The following is a 6,000-nucleotide window of genomic DNA, read 5'->3' as shown; positions in this document are numbered from 1 at the left end:
GCCCAGACTGTTTCTTTCCCTTCAAGGCAGCAGTTTCCCTTCTGGCCCAGGATGTGTCTAGAAATGTTATCCACAAGTTAGGACCTGGGATGGGGGTCTGATGACTCTGACTGATGCCCTGTCCTACTGTGGCTAAACTGATATTCAAGATAACAAAGCCCTCTTTACTCTTCCCCCTCTTCAAGCAGAAGGAATGGGTCTCTTCGTGCTGTTTTTAATCACTCCAGCCACTAGCATTGGGACTGATACAGACACTAAGGATCCAAATGATTATTTTTGTTTTGTTTTTTTAATTGCATTGGGATTAGGCAACAGAAGGGTCTAATGTGGCTGAGAGTTTTTGAGAGAGGAGCATTTTTAGAAGGGTAGCTGCATTCCAAGTAGAGAGCTCTGCTGGGGTGAAAGAGGCATGAGTGCAGTGGTGAAGAGCCACTAACAGCACTGCCTGGGGTTGGGGTAGGGATGTCACAAGCACTCCTTTAGCTCCCCTGTCTGGTGTCTCAGTAAGTCGCATGCCCTCCAAGTCTACTGGCTCTGAGCTCAGCATTTGGGCTTGCTTAGGAGTTGCTGTCCTTGTGGCCTAGGCTGCCTTTAAGGTTATTTAGGGCCCCAGAGCACTTTACTGAAACTCAAGTTTTCACCACTGGTATGGGCTATTCCCTCTGAGGGAAATTGGTTGAGTTCAGCCTAGTTTTGCTTTCTGCTATGACAGAGCAGCACTGAGTTCAATTTAAAGTCTCACAATCACTGTACTCTCCCTTTCCCAAGCCACAGGGCTGCTGCTGCTGGGGGATGGAGGACTGGTGGCAGTGGCAAATCAAAACTGTCTTTCCTGTCTTCTTCAGTGCCTCTTTCAGTAATATGAAGTTAAAACCAGGTATTGTGGTTACTCACCTGATTTTTCTTTCTTATGAAGGTGCTTTTGTTTGTGTAGATAGTTGTTAAATTGTGTTCCTGGCCGGGGTAGGGGGTGGGTGGTTAAACCTTCTATTTGACCATCTTGCTTCATCCCTTTCTACTGATACTATTGTTGTTGATATTATTAGGAATGAAAATGAGCCCTGTGAGTTATAATTGTCTTCATTTTACATACCAGGAAACCGAGGCTCAGAGAAATATTAAGCAGCCAAAGTCACAGCGATTAAAAAAGGCAGGACCAAAGTTTGACAGAGATCAGGATCCACTCCTCTGAGAACTCACCTCTTTTGCTAGCTCCACCCTAAGAGTGCTAACTAGGAACAGGTTTATGGGACCCCAGGAGATGTTCAACCAGAGGCTTCTGACCTGCAGGGGCTGCAGAGGGGAAAGCTGCCCTGATTAGAAGATTTGTTTTCCACCCATATTAGTTTGATCTCACATTGCTATAATGAACTACCTGAGACTGGGTTTCAGAGGCTGTACCGTAGGCATGGCCAGAGAGGCTTCAGGAAACTTACAATTATTGTGGAAGGAGAAGGGAAAGCAAGCACATCTTCACATGGCAGCAGGAGAGACAGAGCGAGCAAAGGGGAAGTGCCACACACTTTTAAACCATCAGATATCGTAAGAACTCACTCACTATCATGAGAACAGCAAGGGGGAAATCCATCCTCATAATCCAATCACCTCCCGCTAGGTCCCTCTCCCAATGAATTATAATTCCATATGAGATTTGGATGGGGACACAGAGCCAAACCATCTAAACTTGCCATGTCCTAGTGTAATTTTTGGAAGTTTTCTGAACTGACATTTCTTGTCTAGAAATCTACACACGCAAGATCAATCTAACTATTAAAAACAAAAAATGCTTATTTTCCAGTACCTGTTTTATGTTAGATTCTGGGGTAAATGAAAAAGGTACTGACTTAATGTTCCCGTCTATCATTCATTTGTAGCTTGTGCATCCATCCTTTCATCTGTCTATCCATATCACAAACATGTATTAAACACCTACTGTATGTATGCTAGACACCATCCTGAAGGTGCTTTTCTTCCCTAAGTCTTTTTTTGCCTCCCGGAGAGTACAGTATTCTCAATTCAAGATAAGAAGTGGTGAATAAGAGTGAAGTGCAAATTGGTGAGGACACTTAGACACCGAGTGATTACTTCTGACAGGTTTCCACCACTCAGCTAAGTAGCAAGGTGAAGACTCCGAGGGTGAGCTGTAACTCACAGAGCGGGAAGACCAATAGGCAGTGAGAAAAGAAGTTGCAGTGGCTTCACGTTATAGCAGATGCCTGTGTGTACACATGGGAGCGAATATGGCTTTATGCTGTTTTTCAACTGCTTCAGCCACTAGCATTGGTACTGCTGCACACTAAGGATCCAAATGATTTTGTTTTTTTGTTTTTCGTTTTGTTTTTTTTTTTAATTGCATTGGGATTAGGCAACAGAAGGGTCTAATGCGGCCGGGATGAGAGAGGAGAGTTTTTAGGAGGGTAGCTGCATTCTAAGTAAGGGACTCTGCTGGGGTAAAAAAGGCGCGAGCGTTGCAAGAAGGGAGTGCGGGGGTTGAGCAGGCACCTCTACAGGAAATGGATGCTGTCCAGGTGCTGGTGGGCGCCCCGGGGCTACGTGGCGAAGCAGCTCAGCCGGTCCAATCAGAGTGCGTCCAGGGCTCGGGTTTCGCGATCTTTAAGTGACTGAGGCAGATCCCCACGCGGCACCTGGCCATGAGCTCAGCTCTCCCGCCGCGGTGAGTATGTTTAAGGAATCCTTACCATTACGGCGGCTCCATACCTAGGTCCCCGTCCGGGACAGAGGAAGCCGCAACAGGTACCCCCGGGCACCCGGGCCTTTCTCCTGCCTCCCGCCACGTTCGAGGGTCCGGCCGCAGCGCCGCCTGAGCCCCTCCCCGGCCGGCGGTGGGGGGCGGGCTCTCCGAAAGCCGTCGCGGTGGTCCCCGAAGCCGGGTCATAAATAATTCACGAGCCAGGGCCTGGCGAGCTAAGGGAAGGGCGGCGGCAGCGGTGACTAGGGAGGGAGCAGGAGCGGGAGCCGGGTGCACGGTGAGTAGCTGGGTCCTTATCCCGGAGCGAGAGGCATCTGCTGACCAGGCGCGGGGCTGAGCGCACTCCTTCCACTGTACTGGGGGTGTACAGTGAGGAGTGGACGGGTTCGCTCTGCGCCCCCCTTACCCTAGCCATCTGCGCCGCCTCCCTGGCCCCTCAGCAGGTGGTGCGGGCCCGGACAGCGGCTGGGGGCCAGAGGGACTGCGGGGAGAGCGTGGTGGTCCCGGTGCCCGGCCAACCCAAACTTTTTCGGCTGAGTGGTGGCCCGCGACGCCCCGCTTGGGTCTTCTTTCCATCCACTGGGGATGGGGGCGGGGGTGGGGGTAGCCGGCGGCTGTGGTTCCGGAGCGGGAGTCGGAGGTGAGTGTGCGAACCGGACCGGGGCCCCAGAGACTTCGGAGTCGTTCTCGGGGAGAACGGTGACCGAGGTGAGACTCGCCAGGGTCTTGGGAACGAGTCTGCGGTAAAGGAAGCTCTAGGGATGGCCCCGGGGACATGAGGCGCTGAGCTTCCCTGGCTGAGTGCGGAAATGGGCCAACACTGTGCAGCCGACCACAGCCGGAGGAGGGATATGGGGGTACAAAGCGAGGCCATCTCCCCGCGTCCGTGGGAGAACGCTTGCACCCCTGACTTGAAGCACCCTCCCAGCCTCCCGCTCCACGGCCCTTCTGCTTGCATGCGAGGGGACCCGCGGCTATCGCTAGATGGAACTGGGGTGCTCAAGGCGCACCCTGCCAGAAAGCGCCGACCGGACAACAAAGAGGAGCGTGGACAGACCAGGAGCTTCACGGCTGTAAAAAGTCAGAGGCTCGGGATCAGTTTCCCCGAGAGTCCGCGTCTGGAGGGGCAGGGAGTCGGATCGGAGGGAGGAACTAGCTCCGGAACCCCTTCTCTCTGGCAAGATCACCCCCGATCGGTGCCCAACAGGGGCCGCGGCGGGGAACTGGCGCCGACGCGCTTGGAGCAGCCAAGTTACTCCGGCACCCCCCTCCCCTGCGCGGCTGCGAATTCCTGGAGTCTCCTGGCTTCCCGCGCCCGCCCCGCCGCTCATTCTTTTGTGTGCCGCAGCTCGCGAGAGGCTTCCGCCCAGAAGGAAGCTACGCCAGGAGGGGGCTTGGCCTGGAGGTGGTTTGGAGGTAAAGGGCGGGGAAGCCGGCGCCCCAGGCTTCATTCTGCAACAGGTTGCTCCTGGAGCCCGCTAAGGCGACTGACCTTTCTGGAGAGAGGTTTGCTGGAGTTCCTGAGGGCGGCAGCTGTTCTTTGTTAAGAAAGCAAGTGCACGATCGTAGTTCTTGAGTGCCCCCCGAGACTCACGCGACACGAACAACCGCTGCGATATGTTGGGTTGAATCATAAGAAATTGTCGTTTTTTTGGATGGAAGATGTGAATATCGTCAACCTCATATGATTCAAGTTGTGTGATGTTACTCATTTTTCTTTTCTCACCGTCCTTTCTGTCCCAGTTATCCTAGGAGCCCGGGTGGAGTTGAGCTCAGAGTATTGATGCTAGCAGAAGCAGACAGACCCCAGATAGCCTTCCAGCTGCGTGCCAGGTGCTTTACCTATTAGATCGCTAGCCTGCCAACCCTGTGCGAAATCCTCCTTTGACAGAGGAGCAGAAGAAGGGTTGGAGAATGCAAACAACTGTCATCTTGGCAGAGTTAGTAAGGGGGACCAGAGCCCCCTTACTGTTGCTGTTGTCTGTCTATTCAGCAGTGCCCTTTAGTTTATTCTTGTTTTTTTTATGTGTCCCATAAGTTTTTTGTAAACTTCCTTCTGATTTCTAAACTTCTGATTTCTAAACTTTTCTAAACTTCTTTCTGATTTCTAAACTTCCTTCTGATTTTTATACGAGACAGTTTCTTTGTGTTTTAGTACAATGAAGTAAACAAATGCATCAGAGGACAAGCTGAAAACTTTAAACCAAGTTGGTACTGTTTAAAATATAAAGGAAATAGGTTTTTCAGGGAGCAAAGAGCTATTTCTGAGATTTGTTAAGGGTCAGGATACTTTGTTAAAACAGTGGAAGCTGAGTCGGGGGTAATTTTTATCAGATAAAGGACTTCTTGGATTCTGTAAGTTGCCTGTTCACTCTGATGGTAGTTTCTTTTGCTCTGCAGAAGCTCTTTAGTTTGATTAGATCCCATTTGTCAATTTTGGCTTTTGTTGCCATTGCTTTTGGTGTTTTAGACGTGAAGTCCTTGCCCATGCCTATGTCCTGAATGGTATTGTCTAGGTTTTCTTCTAGGGTTTTTATGGTTTTAGGTCTAACATTTAAGTTTTTAATCCATCTTGAATTAATTTTTGTATAAGGTGTAAGGAAGGGATCCAGTTTCAGCTTTCTACATATGGCTAGCCAGTTTTCCCAGCACCATTTGTTGGGAATTGAACAATGAAAACACTTGGACACAGGAAGGGGAACATCACACTCCGGGGACTGTTGTGGGGTGGCTGGAGGGGGGAGGGATAGCATTAGGAGATATACCTAATGTAAATGACAAGTTAATAGGTGCAGCATACCAACATGGCACATGTATACATATGTAACAAACATGCACATTGTGCACATGTACCCTAGAACTTAAAGTATAATAAAAAATATGTATACACACATATATATACACATATGTGTATGTGTGTATATATATATATAAAAGGACTTCTTGGAAGGATGGACCCTGGGTGGCTTAGGTAAGTGGCAGCAAGGCTGGCTAGCCAGGCTTAGGAATCCAGGACATGCCACAGGACCCCTGATGGGTGGGTGGCTGTGGCTGCCAGAACAGGACCCTGGATGTGGCTGCTGGCATTGCTGCCATCATTGCTGGAATGAATTAGACACTGTCCTGCTTTAGAGTGCACAGGCCCAGGCCCACAAGAAAGCTTCTGATTGGCCCAGCATGGCTCAACTCCACCAGGACACAGTTTGGGCACCTCAGCTGACCTCACAATGCAAGGCAGGGCTGCCTCCCACCCAGCTCACAAACGTGGTCTCAGAAGTTGGGTATCCCCC

The 6,000-nt window shown here is 50.5% G+C and overlaps 1 protein-coding gene across 5 annotated transcripts in view; it reads left to right on the top strand.

The window, feature by feature from the left end:
* The first annotated feature begins 2,527 nt into the window (after positions 1-2,527).
* PROM1 (prominin 1) overlaps positions 2,528-6,000 on the top strand; it is a 112,424-nt gene continuing 108,951 nt past the window's right edge. The window contains exon 1 of one of the 5 annotated variants that reach the window (XM_054485658.2): positions 2,528-2,674. The gene's annotated coding sequence lies outside the window, so the exon portion shown is untranslated. Of the gene's footprint in view, positions 2,675-2,738; positions 2,988-6,000 lie in introns of those variants that run through there. The other 4 variants (XM_063663529.1, XM_054485657.2, XM_054485664.2 and 1 more) reach the window with 4 other exon arrangements.

This window comes from Pongo pygmaeus, chromosome 3, assembly GCF_028885625.2.
Source record: "Pongo pygmaeus isolate AG05252 chromosome 3, NHGRI_mPonPyg2-v2.0_pri, whole genome shotgun sequence".
Lineage (NCBI taxonomy): Eukaryota > Metazoa > Chordata > Mammalia > Primates > Hominidae > Pongo > Pongo pygmaeus.
This window is presented reverse-complemented; position numbering and strand designations above follow the sequence as displayed.